The following is a 19,429-nucleotide window of genomic DNA, read 5'->3' on the forward strand; positions in this document are numbered from 1 at the left end:
AGGTGCCCCTAAAAACATTATTTTTAATGCTAATTCAGAAATTGGATTATGCTGATATCCCAGAAATGGAATATGTTGAAGCCCTGATCCCCAGTGTGGCTATATTTGGAGATCGGGCCTTTAAGGAGATAATTAAGGCCAAATGAAGCATAAAGATAGGGCTCTAATCTGATAGGACTGGTATCTTTATTTTTTATTCAAAAAAAAATTTTTTTTTAATCTTTTATTTTTGAGAGAGAGAGAGATACAGAGTGCGAGTAGGGGAGGGGGAGCCTCCAGGCTCTGAGCTGTCAGCACAGAGCCCAACGTGGGGCTCAAACTCACGAACTGCGAGATCATGACCCAAGCCAAAGTCGAATGTTTAACTGACTGAGCCACCCAGGTGCCCCAGGACTGGTGTCTTTATAAGAGGAGGGAGACACCAGAATCCTTTCTCTGAGAGCACACAAAGAAAGGGCTAGGAGAAGACACAGTGAGAAGGGACTGTCTGCAACCTGAGGAGTGAGGTCTCATCCGAAACATTTTGCTAGCACTTCATCCTGGACTTCCAGACTCCAGACTGTGAGAAAATAAATTTCTGGTGTTTAAGCTACCCAGACTGTAGTCTTCAGAATGGTAGCCTGAGCAGACTAATACAAACACATGGGGGAGTGGGAGGGTTAGTAAGTTCAGGAGCCCTCCAAAAGTAAAATAATGAAATGAAAAGTGTAATGAAAGTTAGAAACTCTCAGTTTCAAATGATACGATTATCTACCCAGAAAATCCAAAAGAATCAACTGGCAAATTAGTAGAATGAAAGAGTTTACCAAAATGGCCTAATTAACAAAACAAAACAAAACAAAACAAAACAAAACAAAACAAAACAAAACTATTTTCAGGAATAATTTTCTTGAACATAAACAAAAATAAATTTTAAAATGTATTAGGTGGGGCGCCAGAGTGGCTCAGTTGGTTAAGTGTCCAATTCTTGATCTCCACTCAGGTCATGATCTCGTGGTTTGTGAGTTCCAGCTCTGCATTGGGCTCCGTACTTACAGTGTGCAGACTGCTTGAGATTCTCCCTCTCTCTCTGCCCCTCCCACGTGCACTCACTCACACGTGCTCTCTGTCTCTCTAAATAAACTTAAAAAAATAAAAACACATTTAAAAATTTATTAGGAAATGTAAATAGCCTTAAAAACTATGGAATTCTGAGGACTAAGCCAAAGAATAAGTATGCAATATAATAAAAAAGAAAACTACAAAACCTTACTGAAGGACGTAAGGAAATATGTGAATAAAGAAAAGACATATCATGATCGTTGAGGACAAGAGTCAATGTTGTTAAAAGTTCAACTGATGGCAAATTAATCTATAAAGTTAGTGTAATCCTTATTAAAATTCCAAAACTCCTTTTTCATGGAATTTTAAAACTGACTCTCAAGTCATTTCCAGAGAGAAAATATTCAAACTATACTTTGCCAAAAAGATACTCTGCCAATGTCAAAATGTACTATAAAGCGGTAGTAATTGTTATATTGTTGTAGTCATTTTGTTATTGATCTGGTAACAGACAATAACATAGATAAATGGACTGGAACAGAGTCTTGAAGCAGATCATTTAAATACAGAGTAAAAGTGGTTATTTCAAATCAGTGCAAAATGACGAACTATGCTAAATGGTGTTTAGAACAACTGGCCATCCACGTGGCACCTGGTGGAGCATGTGATTCTTGATCTCAGGGTTGTAAGTTCGGGCTCTACATTGTATGCAGAGATTACTTAAAAATAAAATCTTTAAAAAAAACAATTAGCAATCTAGTTGGCAAAAAAAAAAATCCCTATTTCACACTATAAATTTAAATAAATTTCAGAGGATTAATGGATTAAGCCTAATATACCCATAAATACACAGGGGCGCTTATATAAAATTCTGTATTAGAAAGAAATAGAGTATATATTTGATTGGAACACTGTTCTTGAGCAAAATTTAGAATAGAGAAGCCATTAAGGAAAAGATTGATAAATTTTATTATATTTTAAAAATATCTATATGAAAAAGATAACTAATATTATCAAAGAAAAGACAGAGTGGGGTAACTATACAACAACTATACAGATATAATACAGAAAAAGAAAGGGGAGGGAGAGAAAGGAGGCAGGCAGGCACAACTTAAATGTCTAACATAGAGAAAATATTAAACTGTAGAATATCCATTATATGGAAATGTATGCAACTCTTAAAAAGAATAAGATGGATCTATCTGTATTGACAAGTCAAACTCTTTGTAACATAGTGAGTAAAGAAAAACAGTTATAGAACTACAATAGAACTATCTAGTATCAGTCTTCCTCAACCAATAACAGCCCAGTCTCCAAACTTAGTTGTTTAAAACAATTTATTTAGCTCAAAATTATGCAGGTCAGTAATTTGGGCTGCATTCAACTGGGCAATTCTTATGGTTTGGGCTGGGTCAACTAATCTCAGCTGGGCTCACTCAGACATTTGCATTCATCTGGTAAAGCAGACTGGGTGTCTGGGACCCCTTTCCATGTGGTCTCTCTATCTCCAGATGGCTAGCCCAGGTTTTTTTTCCCATACTGGTTTCAGAGTTCCAAGGCAGTGAGTGTAGAAGCTACAGTCTTCTAGTTTGGAACCGGCACAACATCACTGGATTCACGGGGTGGGAAAATAAACTCCACTTCTCAATGAAAGGGGCTGAAAAGTATACAGCCAATTTTTTAATCGACTAACCTACACTTACATACAAGTTTTCTCAAAATGGCTCCTGCAGTCCCATGAGTGCGTATGTAGGTAACACAAAGAGAATGGGTAGGATTCCACACAAACACACAAAGAGCAGTGATTCTAGACAAATGGGATTATGAGGGAATCATAAAAGCTGTTCCATTATCTGTACTTTTGAATGATCACATTGGCTATTTATGAATTACTTGTATAACTAAAACTAAATTTTAAAACTTTATTCAACTCCAAACACTATTATGAGTATGTGGGTTCACATTTAAACATCTGAACTTACATACATGAAAACGCAGCTTCTTTCTTTATCTTATTACATTTATTTTTCCGAAGTGTTTCTTTTGTTAGGCATTACTGAAAAGACTGTAACCAGTGGATTTGTCAGTGTCAAGTGAATTTAATGAAATATCATTTTTTTTAAATACATGAACTCACAAGTGGAGCTCCTACACCATTTGAAACAGAAGTGAATGCTGAAAATTACACTAAAAATTCCTCCTCCTTTCCACATTAAATTAGCTCCCACTTTGTAAATGGTTATTATGAAAAAACTCAGCAGGCTTTTAAGGAACTGAACTTTAATCTGTAGGATATAAAAAATGTAATTTCAAAATTGATTATAAGTCCCTGTGTTCAAAGCATAGCTTTCTGAGATCTTCAGTGGCAAAAAAGCTGAGATCTTCAGCCCCCAAAAAGCTGTTTGGTGGTAGAAAAGGCCAGCCTTTCCAATCTGCTAGCACTGTCCCCACTCACCTGAATACACTCTTTCTTTGCCTCCCACCTTCTATGCCTATATCCTGTGCTTTTCTCGTGGCCTTTACATCTGCTCTTATAGTGGGCTATTTAGTGGAGGCAGGGGATGGGAGAGCCATGTAATCTCAGGAGAACCAGGAAGTGCTAAGAGACAAGATCCCCAAAGTAAGAACCATGGCTTTACTCATTTTATATTTTCCTCTGCCAAGAGTAATATATCAGACAGTTGGGTGAGTTACTTGTCCATTGGCCTTCAGCTCCTTAAGTGCCTTTCCTTATTCCCCTCTGATCAGGGAGAGCTAGAAACCTGCAAAATAAACTTTCTTCCCAGCTAGCTTCCCCTTAGTTTCTATCATTGGTAGAAAAGGATGGGAGGAATTTGAAAGACAGAAGGGAGAGCCATTTTTTTTTCTGCTTTAGGTGATGCCTCCTGCAGATGCAACTCTCCTAGACTCCATGAGCACTCCACAAGCAGCAGCATTTATACATAACTTCATACTCCCCAGGTCCTGTGGTGTAATGAGAGTGTGTGCTCCTGGATTCCTGGAGAGAAGTAGAGGTGGTAATTGAAACAGTAGCTCTTGTGGAGACCCCATTAGTCTTAGTGGTCAAGGAACACAGGCTCTGTGAACATCATTTTTCCTTATGATTCTCCAACCCTAGGGGTAGATGGGAGCTTTCTTCAGTTGCTAATCTCTGGGTAATGTCACCATTTACCATTTTTCAATTTTTCAATTTTTCAATTCCAGACTCCTTTCAACTCCTTTACAGTTTTGTTGAGATATACCACATGTATTTATAATCTGATAAATTTTAACATAAGTATATACTGTGATATCATCATCACAATAAAAATAACAAATGTGATTTCTCATGCTACAAAAGTTTGTCATGTTCTTTTGTAATCTCTCCCTCTTCTTCCCTCACCACAGATCTGCTTCTTGTCATCATAGCTTGCATTTTCTAGAATTTTACATAAATGGAATCATACAATATTTTCTTCTTTAAAATCTGAGTTCTTTCACTCAGCACAATTAAAATGACCTATGTTACATATTTTAATCTTTTATTCCTTTTTTGTTGCTACATAGTATTCTATTGTTTATATGTATCACAGTTTGTTTTTCATTCACCTTTTGGCAGACATTTGTTTCTAGTGTTAAGCTATTACAAATAAAGATGCTATGATCATTTGTGTACAAGTTTTTGTATGGGTATCTTCTTTCATTTCTCTTGGGTAAATACTTAAGCTTGGAATGACTGGATTATATGGTAGTTGTATATCTCACTCTTTAAGAAACAGCAAAGTAATTTTCCATAGTTGTATTATTTTACATTCCTACCAGCAGTACATGGGAATTCCAGTTGCTCCACATTCTTATCAACACTTGATATGTAATGTCTTTTAAAAAAAATTTTTTTTAATATTTATTTTTGACAGAGAGAGAGAGAGAGAGAGAGAGAGAGAGAGCATGAGTGGGGGAGGGGCAGAGAGAGAGGGAGACACAGAATCTGAAGCAGGCTCCAGGCTCTGAGCTGTCAGCATGAAGCCCGACGCGGGGCTGGAACTCCCGGACACGAGATCATGACCTGAGCCGAAGTCGGATACTCAACCAATTGAGTCACCCAGGCGCCCCAATACATCATGTTTTTAGCTTTACCCACTCTACTCCTTCCAACACTTTTGTAACCAATTCCCTAAATTAAATTCCTCTGTTTAAGATACCTAGAGTTATTTCTTTTTCTTTTTTCCTAGTTGTATGCTGAGTCAATACAAAAATTAAGTAACTCAATACTCAATCTGTATTAGGCGAATGAATGAATAATTTATTGAAAGGAAAGCTCTCAGGGCTATGAAAGTATGAAAAATCAAGAATCCTGTCTAGGCAGGCAGAGACTATGATGAAATGAGAATATAAAGCCTCTATTGAAGTGTAGGCACAGGAGAGAAGCAAGAAAGAATCTCTAGGAAACACATAGGGGAAAGTTCAGAGATATTAGATAGGAAACATTTAAAAGAGTAAATTGCTAGTGTTTGGAAATAGAGACTATATAATGGGAGAGTATAGATGAGAATCAGTATCTTTCCTAATTACTAAATCAGTAATTTAGTAAATAGGAATGGCAATCAATGGAAAAGATAATGGCTTGCATCCAGTGGATTTCTTTTTTTTTTTAATTAAAAAAATTTTCTTTAATGTTTATTTATTTTTGGAGGAGAGAGAGACGGAACAAGAGGGTGGAGGGGCAGAGAGCAAGAGGGAGACACAGAATCTGAAATGGGCTCCAGGCTCTGAGCTGTCAGCACAGAACCCAATGTGGGACTCTTAACTCATGAGCCATAAGATCATGACCTGAGCCAAAATCGGATGCATCCACTGAGCCACTCAGGCGCCCCTCAGTGGGTTTCTACATAAGGGTAAATTTGAATAAGAAGGAGGGGTTTCATGAAGCCCAATTAGAATAAGAACTTAACTGAGACAAGAAAACATAAACAAGCAACTCACATGCCCCAGGTCAGCCTGTTTGAGATGAGAACAGCCTATGTCTTCTAGACAGGTTACTGGGGTGTGTGGGTGGGATAAGTCAATTTGCTGTGGAGTCTTTCTAGCCTGATGATTCAGAAGCTGGAGAAGGAGGAAAAGAGGAATGGGGATGACTCTTGCTTGGAATGTGAAGCTGTTACGGAACCAGGCTGGAACACTGGCAGAAAAACCAAGCAGCACTCGGAGATCTTGGTGGATTGGAGATTTATGTAACACCGGCGGGCTCAGAGGAGACTGTTTCTCCAAAGATCTGAGCCCCGAATGCGAGTGGGAAGGGTAATTTATAGTTATCAGCCTCCATATTTGTGGGGGGGGGTTCATGCATGCAGCAAACAAAGGAAGAACCCGGAGGAGGGGTCTCTAAGCTAGAGACCAGAGTTTATTTTAGCCCCATTAACCATCTTTGGTGTACTTTATCCACTTCTCCAGCAAAGCAACCTGAAACATTGCCTCCTCCTCTCAACAACACCATTTGCTAGTTGATTCTACTGCCCTGTCTGCCTTAAGGAGTTCCCCACATATTCACTTTGCATCATCTACTATTTTTAACCCTCAGAAGGATGGGGGCTCTGTGTTCCAGTCCTATTGCTCTGCCATGGCACTTGGAACAATGATAGTCTTTCACTCATTCATTCATTTCTTTATACATTTATTGAGCTCCAACTATCTGCCAGGCACCAGGGATAGGAAGATTAATAAGAAATAATCTCTGATCTCAAGGAGGTCATACTGTAACAGGAAAAGCAAACACATCAGTAATTCCTTATGAGGGCATGAGAGCAGTATGTCCTTTATGGGGAAAGCAGGGAAGATTCTACAGTGGAGGTGGCTTCAACAGGGGGTTTGAAGACCAATTGAGTTTGCCCAGCAGAGCAGGCAGAGGAGGGGGAGTAGCCATATGAAAGGTACATAGATGGGAAAACATCAGAGAAAAGTGAAGTTTGGTGCTTCCAGAGGCGGGGGCAGAAGCATGGCTGATAGCTGGAGTAGGAGGAGAGAGAGTTGTGGCATCTTTTGGGAGATTCTTATGACTATGACAAAGATGTTAAGAGAAACAGAATGAAGGGGTAAAATGGAAGCAGGTTGTCAGGTTGCAGACTTTTAGAGACAGTGGGAAATGAGTGGTATCATTTTTATAAGCTTACTCTTGCCATCTGCAGATGGAGTGCTTGCCACCAGCTGGGTACCTCTGATACTCTGATATTAGAACTTGGCCTTACTTCTGATAGAGAAGGGAAGTGAGAGGGAAAGAATCATAGTGGTTAGAGACATGGAATGCTATCCTAAAGAGCCAATATGCCATTTCAGGAGTAGGATGTATTGTGTATTAGGAAGTCATCAAAGGTATTGGGGCCTGCCCACAGCTGTAGCTACAGAGAGCGTATGTGAGAAGTGAGACCTAAAATGGAAATCTATCAGAAAACATCTGCACGTGAAAAACAGTGAGGGCTAGACCCAAGGTAGCGTCAGCAGGAAGGGAAAGTGGGGGTGGACTGAGACATTTTAACCAGAGAATTGGCAAGAACTGGGGATGACTATCGGGAGGCTGAAGGAAAGGAAGGAGCTGGAAAGGACTCCAAGGAGTCAGGCCTGTGATGCAGAGCAGAGAGTGGCCTTCTTCACAGAGACCGGGAATGGAGAGAAAACAGTGGGTTGATGTGTGGTATAAGCGCCCATGGAGGATGCAAATGGAGGTGTCCAGGATGTAGCTGGAGATGAGTGCCTCATGCTTAAGAAAGAGACTGAAGTCATGTGTGTAGACTTAATCATCAGGAGTATGTGTGCGGCAGCTGAAGTCACTAGAGAAATTGAAAATGCTTTGGGAGAATGAAGGGAGTGAAGGAGCATGAGACCCTGGTGAATATCAGTGCTCAAGGGCAGGGGAAGAACAGAAGCCAAGAAGCAATAGTCAGGGAAAATGCCCTGCAGGAGAGGAGTGGATTTAGCAGTTAGGGTCTCACTGGTGAGCAGTATCAGTAGGGTCTGGGGTGAGGGTGTGCAGAAGAGGCAGATACAGCCTTTCAGGAAGGATGGAAGGTGAAGGGCCAGGGAACCAGGGGAGCTTTAAAATAAATGAAGGGTGAGGGAGACGCAAACATGTAGATAGGCAGAAGAGAGGAAACGGGGGAGGCAGAGAAATGAATGGAAATTGAGGAGCCAAAGTCATGGAGTAATCAAAAGGGATATAATCATAAGCCAAGAAGAAGGATAAGTCCTCTATTCCTGAAACAGGAGGGAGGGAGGTAAAGACATACTCAGATCTGGAGGTGGTAGGAAGGAATCTGAGCAAGTCACATGATGGGGAACCTCTACCTTCTATGTAAAGAAGAGGCTGAGTTACCTAGTTGGAGGCTGGTGGGAAGAAGCAGGGAGTTAGAGAGGGCAATCAAGCCACTCCTCACACTCACGCTCCGTACCCAATTTCTTAAATTCTCTTCCTACTTTTTTCCTACTCTAAATTTTAAGATTTTTAAGGATGTTAATACAGAGGTGTGCATTATTTCTCACCGTGCTAAGTCAAGGAAATCAAAATCCTGAAATAACAGACCCTCTACTTAGAGGTGAGAGAAATCTCAGCTAGTTAAGAAAATATATCTTCTTCTAACTGAAACAAAACAAAATGAAAACACAAAGAAATATTCTTCTACATCTTTAACTATGCCTGTCAATGTTATTTCTAACTCAGGAGTAATAAAACATCTGAATTTCAGAGATTGTTGCTATAGCTTGTGGATATAACTATAACTTCCATGAAGGTGGTAATCCTCATTGGTCTTGTTTTAAAACGTGTTACTCTGGTAATATTCCCTACGAGATTTTTTTTTTTTCTGAAAAGCATACATATTGTGAGTCTTCTAAGTCAGAAGAGGGTTATGGACACTTCTCTCATCTCATTTGTGCAAAGGTAATATTAATAATAATAATAAAACTAAATTCTATGACTCTTTTATCTTGCTTAAACAGTTTGAAAAAATAATTCATGGAAATTAACAATAATAAATGCTTGAGAAGTTATGTGGTAAATGAAAAAAATGGCTAAGGGCAAAGTTAAGGTTAGCATGCTCAATGGGGATGCCCTTACACTGTAACTCCAGGCTGTTCTTCAGTTTTACACAGCCTGAGGGACAGGAGAGGAAGGTTCTGGAAGCTCAAGGTGCTGTGGGGGCTCTGGAACTGAAGCCAGAGGACTAGAAAGACCTCCTTCTAATCAGACCTTTGACTCTGAGGGTCCTTTCCCAGGCACTGACTGAGGAGAAGCAGCTCCTGGGGGAGCTCCATGCCCCTCTGGCTATCTTTGGAAGCCGTTAGCAAGGCTTTCTAGTGCACAAAACAGCACTGCTATCTTTGTTTGCAGAGACAAGCTACCTATCCATCTCAGTAGGATGTCCCTTTGTGTTACTTTCCCAATACTGACAACTGAGTCACAGGGACCCAGACATTGTCTCCGACCAGAGCCTTCCTAGGGCCAAGAATGTTCATATTTGTGTGAGATGCTGGATGGATATGGGGCAGTAATCTGGAAGAGAAGTTAAACACCTGTGGCAATAGAGATCCAATCATTCGCTTTGTGGAGATTACATGCTATCATGGTTTGTAACTTCTGAGGGACATGGATCCTTCCAAGTATGTGAGGAAATGTATGGACTTTTTTTCTTTCCTTCTTTTTTGTTAATAAAGTTTGTTTATTTATTTTGATAGAGAGCGCGCGAGCGCACACACACACATGAGGAGGGGCAGAGAGAGGACAGAGAGAATCCCCAAGCAGGCTCCACGCTATCAATACAGAGCTGGACATGTGGATCAATCTCATGACCCTGAAATCATAACCTGAGCCTAAATCAAGAGTTGGCTGCTTAACTGACTGAGCTACCCCGGTGCCCCTAGATTTTTATCTCTGAAAAATGTGATGAGGTTTTTGGGGTGATAGTGGGGTTTGTGAGGCCCAGAGCCAATGGCCAAGAAAGAATTGTTGAAGACGTCTTTGGTGTAAAAAGGTAGATTCTACTGAAGCACGGGGACAAGACCCTTGGGCAGGAAGAGCTTCCCTGGAACCATGAGGAGAGACTGGTTTTATACTATGGAGTTGTGGGGAGGTAAAGTCCAGGGGAAATCTTTAGCAAGATTTTCATAAACTAAAGACTCACAGGATACTGGAGGTCTAGCTATTGTCAAGCTAAGTTTGTTTTTTCCTCTAGCAAAGCATTAGCATTAAGACAGTAGGGAGTTCAGGGAGAAAGATTTCACTCTGTCAGCCTCAAGTATTTGTCAATGGGATGCAGGTGATAAAGAAATTTAATTCTATCTGTCATTTCCTTCTGTCTTTGTTTCCCACATCACTATGGAGGGGTGATGGAGACTTAGGTCCTATAGAACTGTGATCTCTATCAGTTAACCATTTGTTTTCCACTTTCCTTTGTTCTTGGGCAGCCAGGAGTACCTGAGGAGTATCACACATATCCCATCTGGGTGTGGGGGGTATGGAGGGTGTTTGTGGCCTGTCAGCTTGCCTTATGCTCCCTCATCAAATGCACAGGCATGTCTGGATGTGCAATTTGTCATACTATGTTGGGGGTTCAGGTGCATGGTTCCTTTCCATAGTCCTTTTTCATGAACCCCCAACACATACAACTACTCACCAGCAGTAGAGGATTTCCTCTGAATATAGTTCCTAAACCACATACTTCAGAAACACCTCGGATGTGCACATTTGTGGGTCCATTCCAGACTTTGTGAATCTGAATTGGGGGTGAATCTGCATTGTAAACAAACTTCCCAGGGGATTCTGCAGACATCTAAGTTTGAGAACCCTAAGTTCAGACCCTAGGTTGAAAATCTCAGTTCAGCAGACTTAAGCATTTTCTCTTATTTGCTCAACAGCTCACTCTCAGCCCTTTTGGGCTCTTTCTGCCTTCTGTCTCTAGCCAGCATGATCCTGGATTCTCCTCTCTACATCACCTTAGAGATACTCAGGACATGCAAAGGTTATTGGTGTATATTAATTCTGGAAAAACACTCACAAAGATAAATCTTATGCCCCAAATAAATAATAGAGGACTCCCAAGAAGCCACATGGAATGTCTTGGGTGATCCGTGCCACAGTGGGGACCCATCACAGCTGCTGGCGTCTATATGATCCGCGCACAGCCATCTGTAAAAATATCACTTGCATACTAGCCTAAGCAACCCTGGTGAATGGAAAGTTTTGAGAAGGCTTTGATGATTACAGTTTGTCACTTAGAGAAGCAGTGTGCAAACAACACCCGAGTATTGCTGGCTGCTCTGCTCAATGTGCATCCTGGCCTTTTCATTGACCACTATGAATAATTCTCACTATGCTCCATCTCCCTATTAGTCAGATGTCACAAGCTCATTTTTTCATCCCAGAGCCATATTTTAATACCATTTAGCAATGGTCTTCTTCAGGATTCTGTGTTGTTGTTGTTGTTGTTTTTATTTTTTTTTAATGTTTATTTATTTCTGAGACAGAGAGAGACAGAGCATGAGTGGGGGAGGGGCAGAGAGAGAGGGAGACACAGAAGGATTCTGTGTTTTTATTATCCATCATAATACCATAGGAGCATGCTTCCCCAAAGGCACTGAGACACACATATTGACCACTACCAAGGAAGCAATCAGTTCACAGGAAATTAAACTGGACTATAACCACACATTTATTCCTCCACTTCTCACATTAGTAATTTCCTTTGGAGAATTTGCTGACCAATTCACAGACTGACTTAGTTTCCTACTGTGAGAAGGCTACAGAATTATTGCAATTATAATCACCTGCTATGATATCTCACACCACCATATTTATCAGAAGGCACAAATCCAAGTCCTGAGCCCATGTCATACAATTAGGCATCAGTATAAAAAGGCTCTGGATTGTGTTATGAATCTTTAAAAACTAGAATGTGTCATCAAAAGGAAAATAATGATTTAGTTTTCTTTCACTTCAACTCTGAAGCATTTGAACTTTGGACATTTAGAATCCACAAACCAAAATCAAGATGGCCAACATTTGAAGTTGTCTGTTTTTTTTTTAAGCTTTTTTTAATGTTTATTTATTTTTGAGAGAGAGACAGAGACAGAACATGAGAGAGGAAGGGGCAGAGAGAAAGGGAGACACAGAATCCGAAGCAGGCTCCAGGCTCCAAGCTATTAGCACAGAGCCTAATGTAGGACTTGAACCCACAGACCTTGAAATCATGACCTAAGGCAAAGTCATACGGTTAACCAACTGCGCCATGCAGGTGCCCCTGAAATTGTCTGTTTTACATAAATGATTATATTAGCTATTGTATTCATAGACAGACATTGGTTTTTGCAGGTCTCTGGTGTGGGACATGTTACCAATCATGGGGAGAACTGGTCAATAAATGGAGTTGGGACAACTGTGTCACCTCACATCTCACAGCATGAAAAAATCAAGGAGGCCCAATTAGAAATGGAATAGAAAGTATGCATTGTACCAACACCTTTAAGAGATCACAGGGTCATCCTTAAGTGTTGATGTAACACTACACACCAAAACCCTCTTAAACTCCAAGATGATATAAAAGGCGGGTTGTCTTGATTCTGTAGCCTCTGGCACTTTTCTCTCCCAGGCTGCTAAGACCCCCAAGTATTTAGGGGCATTTCCACAGTGACAAAGAAATTTGGGAGAGCTGTTTCCTCGAAAGCATGCTTTTACCCTCCTATGATCCTTTGCCCTGGTTGTTGACTGGGTCACTATTAAACAACCAAGAAAGTAACCCAAGCTAAGTGAGGTCACCATTCTCAACAGACTTCTTACCTATACTAGCACTTGTGGTCTGACCTAGCTCAGCTTTCTATATGAAAAAAAAAAAAATAGATATGTACTTCCTCATATCATATAAAAATAAACTCCAGGTAGATTAAATATCTAAATGTGAAATTCAAAATTTTAAAACTGGAAGAGAGGCGCCTGGGTAGCTCAGTCGGTTAAACATCCGACTTTGGCTCAGGTCATGACCTCACGGTCTGTGAGTTCGAGCCTTGCATCTGGCTCTGTGCTGACAGCTCAGAGCATACAGCCTGCTTCAGATTGTCTCTCTCTCTCTCTGCTCCTCTACCACTCACGCTCTGTCTCTCTCTCTCAAAAATAAACGTTAAAAAGAATTTAAAACAACTGGAAAAAGGTATGTCATAATGTTTTATTGTTTGAGGGAAAGATGAGTTCTTTATAAAGATAGAAATCATTAAAGTACTGATATATTATTATAAAAATGTTAAACTCCTATATGATAAAATATGTTATAAATTAAGTTTAAAGACAAGCCACTGTCAGGGAGAACATATTTATAACAGAGCAAATGGGAATTTATATCCAAATACCAATTAACATATGTGCTATGAATTAATAATAGTTAATATACATGAATACACTTTATCCTAAAAATTACTCTACATTTATACAGTAATCCTTTATATGTATTTCTTTCTACAGATAAGGGAACTTAGATGCAAAGGATTTAAATAACTTGTTCAATTTTATACAGCTGGTAATGGCCTGGGCCAGGACTCAGCAAAGGATATAAATAAGCCATTCAGAGATGAAGTAACCTAACGATCAGTAGACTAGTATTAGAGAAATATAAGTTAAAACAATTAAATACTATTTCACACACATTGGATTGGCAAAAATGCTTATCTTGCACAGTTAGTGAGAAAATTAGATATTATGTATTAAAAGCCATTTGGCCAGGACATGACACATAGCAGCGACTCGACACATGACAATGGGTAGTATTTAGGCTCAGTGGGCAGTATTATTATAAAAGACAGTCTGCTTGCTATATATTTGCAGCTTGATGGAAGAGAGAATAGTGAGTTATTGTTTTAGTACATAATTAAGAGACATACTATCATTGTTTCCCATTGGGGAGAAAACCTCAAAGTATTCATTTGCTTGTTAGGAAGACTGACATACCTTATGGGTTACTGTTGGCTTATATATACGTTTTTCTATCAAATCTTCATATTTAATGTGTTTTGATAGTCGGCTTGACAGAAAGCAGCATTTCCAGAGGAAGGCCTATGTCACAGAACAATAAACATAAAACAACTTAAAATGATGATACAGAACTAATCCTAACATTCACCCAATAATTTTACAAATCTAGTCTTTCTCATCTTTACCCCATACATACAAAACAAAAAGTGGCTAGTGCTGTTTTTTTAATTATCTTGGAGAGGTTTGGGGAGCCATAGAGGATAGGCAACTTGTCCATGGTCCTCCCATGGGTTAGTAGCAAATAAAGGCCATGGTAGCTTGTACTGTATCAACTTAGTCAAGCTGTATGGCTAGAATTCCTTCTCCTGTGTGGCCACAAGACAGTCTTATGTGGGGCTTGAAAGGAAACAGAAGCCATGTTTATTTATACTCAGAAATATACTTCTACTCCATTTGGTTGTACCAGTTGACCCTTGAACAACACGGGTTAGGGACACCAACACCCCCACTCCCCACACAGTCAAAAATCCACATATAATTTTTTTAAGTTTATTTATTGAGAGAGAAAGAGAGAGAGAGAGAGTGAGCAAGTGGGGGAGGGGCAGAGAAAGAGGGAGAGAGAGAATCCCAAGCAGGCTCCGTGCTGTCAGCACAGAGCCTGATCTGGGGCTTGAACTCACAAATTATGAGATCACGACCTGAGCCAAAATCAAGAGCCAGACACTTAACTGACTGAGCCATCCAGCACTCCTATAATTTTTGACTCCCCCCAAACTTAACTACTAATAGCTTACTGTTGACCAGAAGCATTACAGATAATATAAACCGTCGATTAACATGCATTTTGCATGTTATGTGTTATTATATATACTGTATTCTTACAATTAAAGTAAGCTAGAGAAAAGAAAATGCTATTAAGAAAATCATAAGGGAGAGAGAATACATTTACAGTACTTTACTGTAAAATACCCAGGTATAAGTGGCCCCTCTGTTCAAGGGTCAACTGTGTATTTCTACCTGGTTTGTGGAGAGTCAGGTGTGGTTGCAGACCATGACTGATACCACAGATCTGCCTCCCACCTTGGTGTGAGACAGCAGCCAGACCCACAGCTCTTCTAGTTCCTGCTGGATTCCTCCTTGGACTTCTGGGCTTTCTACCTCCTACCAGGTACACATTAGCTTTGTGACAACAGGCACAAGTATCTTCTTCAAGTTATCATTGAAGTCAGAGCAGTGAAGTCGGTGAGAAACTGATGTGGCTTTTAGTTCATCCTTGCAGATTCCAGCTTGTCTCTGCTCTCTCTCATTTCATGCCCTTTCTTTCCTGACTGCCTTCCCTACTGACATCAGGCCCAGCTCTGGATGCGGAGATAACCTCCGTGTATAAGCTATTTAACTAGCTCCCACAATTTTGTAAGGCCAAATCCCTGTAATACATCCCATTCCTACTGGTAGGCTTCTCTGATTGAACTCAAGAAGGAAATACTCAGATTCTTCCATATTCAATAACCATAATCATGGTTAATATTCTGTTGAATACCTTCCTATCTATGCTGCAGATGAGGTGATTCAAAAACAATTAAACAGTTTTTTAAATGTCATCCAAGTCAGATAGCTGGAAATTCTCACAGCAAGGGTCCATATTCACTCATCTTTCAATTGCTCTAATGCAATTTATAAAGCAATAGCTTCTATTTTTCAGTATTACAAACAAAAAGCATAGACTTTTTTTTAAGAAGTTGTTTTAAACTGCAGATAAGCCAAAAAATATAATCACCTATAATCCCCACTCCAAGAGATAACAACCGTCAACATCTGGTATTTATCCCTTCTGGTATTTTATCAAAGCATACAGTATATAATATGCCATGTGCCCTTTAAAAAAATTGAATTACATCACATATAATATTTGTATCTTTAAAATATAGTAGGGGTGCCTGGGTGGCTCAGTTGATTAAGTGTCCGACTTCAGCTCACGTCATGATCTTGCATGAAATCTTTGTGAGTTCGAACCTCATGTTGGGCTCTGTGCTGACAGCTCAGAGCCTGGAGCCTGCTTTGGATTCTGTGTCTTCCTCTCTCTCCCCCTTCCCTGCTCATGCTCTGTCTCTCCCTCTCTCGAAAATAAATAAACATTAAAAAATCAAATTAAAATATAGTAGGAATGTTTTCTATAGAATGAAATATTCATTAGAAGCATCATTTTTGGCCTTATCATATTCCAATATAATAAACTTACATTACCTAATTGAGAATATTTAGGCTTTTTGTAGTTTTTATAGAACTCTAAGCAATATTATGATAGACATCCTTATAATTAAAGCTTCACAAATGTAAATAGTTATTTCCTTAGAGCAAATCCCTAGATATGGAAATGCTGAATCAAAGGACTGCAAAATGATGTCTTCTGAAGCAAATTTTCTGACTTCCAACAACCAAGACCATGTCCTGCTCCTTCCTAAAAATTTGGTACTGCAATTAACTAGGCCAGTTTTTATCCCACTGTGTGCCATGAATCAAGCAATATCTACATCAGGAGGTTAAATTACTCTTTATAGGACATTTCATATGTGATAAAATGACTCAGAATTAGAGAGGCAAAACAACCCAGCTCCACATTCCATTTGTCAATAATTCTATTCTGCCCTCTTTTCATATTATAAATTTTGAGTCTCCAGGGCTTGGCTTTTTTCTTAGTGCTAATGCAATTCTAGTGCTGAGCCTTGAGAATGTAGGCCCTTCTAGCAGTGGGTGAGAGACATCCCATCCCAAAAAGAAAAGAGGAAAGCATCTTTGTTATCTCCATGCCTCTGGGAAAACAGATTATTTGGCATAATAAAGCTATTCTTACAGATGTAACTGGACTGCAGAAACTTTTATTTTTTTTTAATTTTATTTATTTATTTTGAGAGAGAGTCAGTGTGAGTGGGGGAGGGGTGGGGGGGGGGAATCCCAAGCAGGCTCTTTGCTGCCAGCTGTGGAGCCCTATGTGGGGCTCAAACCCATGAACTGTGAGATGATGACCTGAGCTGAAACCAAGAGTCAGAAGCTTAACCAACTGAGCCACCCAGGTGCCCTGAAAGTAAACTTTTATATCAAAAGTACATAATTCTAATTGGTTGTCTTAATGTTTTGCCATGATTATAATAGCATTTCAATTTTCTGGAAAGTTTTAATATATTGAGTTTTATTAAGACAAAAGAGGTTCATTGTCATGTCCTTATTTGCCCACAGACATTATGAATAAGCAACACTTAATAGCTCATATATTACAAGAAGAATTCGAGATGCCATTTCATAGTTCTTATAGAAGCAGGGAAGAATCAAAATGTGCTTCCACAAGGCTGCTTTTAGGCAATAGGCTTGAGCAATGGAAAACCGAGGAAAGTAAAAGGACCCACAAACGACCACCAGGCTGAATGCAAACAGGCTTATTAAGTGATTCACTTCAGTATAGCCATAGGCCCCAGTTGACAAATGGGCTACTTACAACAGGGCATAGTTACCAAAAAAGGAAAATTCCATATGTTCCCATACTTCCCCACTCCCTCCCATAACTACATAACTATAGAAACCACCTCTCCCCCCCCCCCCCAACACTGCCTCCTGGCAGACTTTCCTTTGTTGTCCTGCCCACTACTCCCTTACAATGTATTCAATACATTGCTATCTCCTTTGTTCTGCCTTGGGCAAATTCTTTCACTGCCTGCATGGCCGCCTCCACCTGTTGGGGTCGCACCACAGTCTCCTGGTAAAAGCTATTTCATAAGATAATGCCAAAAGATGTTTTGTTAGATATATTTTAAATAAGAAATGATTTGGGAAATTGTGACTATTGTTCTGATAGTCACAAAATTATGCTGCCATACTCCTCAAGCTGAAAGAAATTAAATAGAACAAATCAAACAGAACCATTGAATTATTGACACCAGCAGGCCAGACCCAGATGGGGTCCTGCAGGAAGAGGGTCCTTGACTTTGTGAAGGATGGAAATCAAATGCAAACCAGCAGGAAGTGAAAGCAGAGTTTATTGAACATACAGAGAGAACAGATACAGATGAAGCATCCGGGAGACATGGAAAGGAGCACATATGTGTCTGATCTTTGTTCAGGGTCTGGGGGTTTTTATTGAGGATTGTGATCCAGTGAATTTGTCCTTTCAGGCATCCAAGAACAAGTTAGAACATAGTCAAGGGCCCAAGTGTTATTCCTTGGAGGCAGGGGGCCATGGTGCTGAGCCCTCTAGTATCTGTGGTCTGGAATATGCATATGACAGCTTCCTCTGATCATTCTCACCTGGCCCTTCCTTAGATGTTATCTATTCCAGAGAAATCATTAACTCCTGTCCCTTACAAGGAGGACATATGCTATTTGCATTACAAGGCATGTGTAAAGTGGGGGTGCAGGTCCTAGTAAGGAATAGAAGCAGGAAAAGGAGCAAAATGTAGGTTTTTATGGAGTCTTAAAACCTTGACAGGTAAGTATTCTGTCAAAATTTATAGAAAGTAGCCAAAGTTGTACTTAAAGGGATATTTACAGCTTTAAATGTAAATATTAGAAAAGCTGAAAATAAATGATTTAAGCTTCTATCTTTAAAAGAACAGCACCTCGGGTGCCTGGGTGGCTTAGTTGGTTAAGCATCCGACTCATGATTTCGGCTCAGGTCATGATCTCACAGTTCATGAGTTCAAGCCCTGAATCAGGCTCTGTGCTGATGGCATGGAGCCTGCCTCAGATTCTCTCTCTCCCTCTCTCTCTGCCCCTCCCGTTTGCTCTCTATCTCTCTCTCAAAATAAATAAAAATAAACTTTAAAAAAAAGAACAGAAAATAATAAAAAGGAAGAAAAAGGATAAAGGCAGAAATCAATAAAATAGAGAGCAGACATGCAACAGAAGAAATAAGATCAACAAATCAAAATTTTTTAAAAATAATAACAATAGGGGCGCCTGGGTGGCGCAGTCGGTTGAGCGTCCGACTTCAGCCAGGTCACGATCTCGCGGTCCGGGAGTTCGAGCCCCGCGTCGGGCTCTGGGCTGATGGCTCAGAGCCTGGAGCCTGTTTCCGATTCTGTGTCTCCCTCTCTCTCTGCCCCTCCCCCGTTCATGCTCTGTCTCTCTCTGTCCCAAAAATAAATAAACGTTGAAAAAAAAAATTAAAAAAAAATAATAACAATAAAGTATAAACATTAGCAAGATTGGGCAGGAAAAAAAGAAAGAAAACACAAATGACCAGTATGAAATGAAAAGGGAGATGTTAATGTAGATTCCACAAATATTAAAAAAAGATAAGATACTATGAATAACTTTATGCAAATAAATTTGAAAAGTCAGATGAAATGGAAAATTCCCCCCCAAAACACAACTAACCAAAAGATAACTAACCAACTTATATAAAAAAAATTAAAATTC

At 39.7% G+C, this 19,429-nt stretch overlaps 1 protein-coding gene across 1 annotated transcript in view; it reads right to left on the reverse strand.

Moving 5' to 3' along the window:
• Positions 1-19,429, reverse strand: part of NMS (neuromedin S) — a 45,960-nt gene that overhangs the window by 13,551 nt on the left and 12,980 nt on the right. Inside the window, exon 2 of the mRNA XM_047069375.1 lies at positions 13,997-14,101. The gene's annotated coding sequence lies outside the window, so the exon portion shown is untranslated. The remainder of the gene's footprint in view (positions 1-13,996; positions 14,102-19,429) is intronic.

This window comes from Lynx rufus, unplaced genomic scaffold, assembly GCF_022079265.1.
Source record: "Lynx rufus isolate CCGP_SWC_20201006 ecotype Redwood Valley unplaced genomic scaffold, mLynRuf1.p SCAF_8, whole genome shotgun sequence".
NCBI lineage: Eukaryota > Metazoa > Chordata > Mammalia > Carnivora > Felidae > Lynx > Lynx rufus.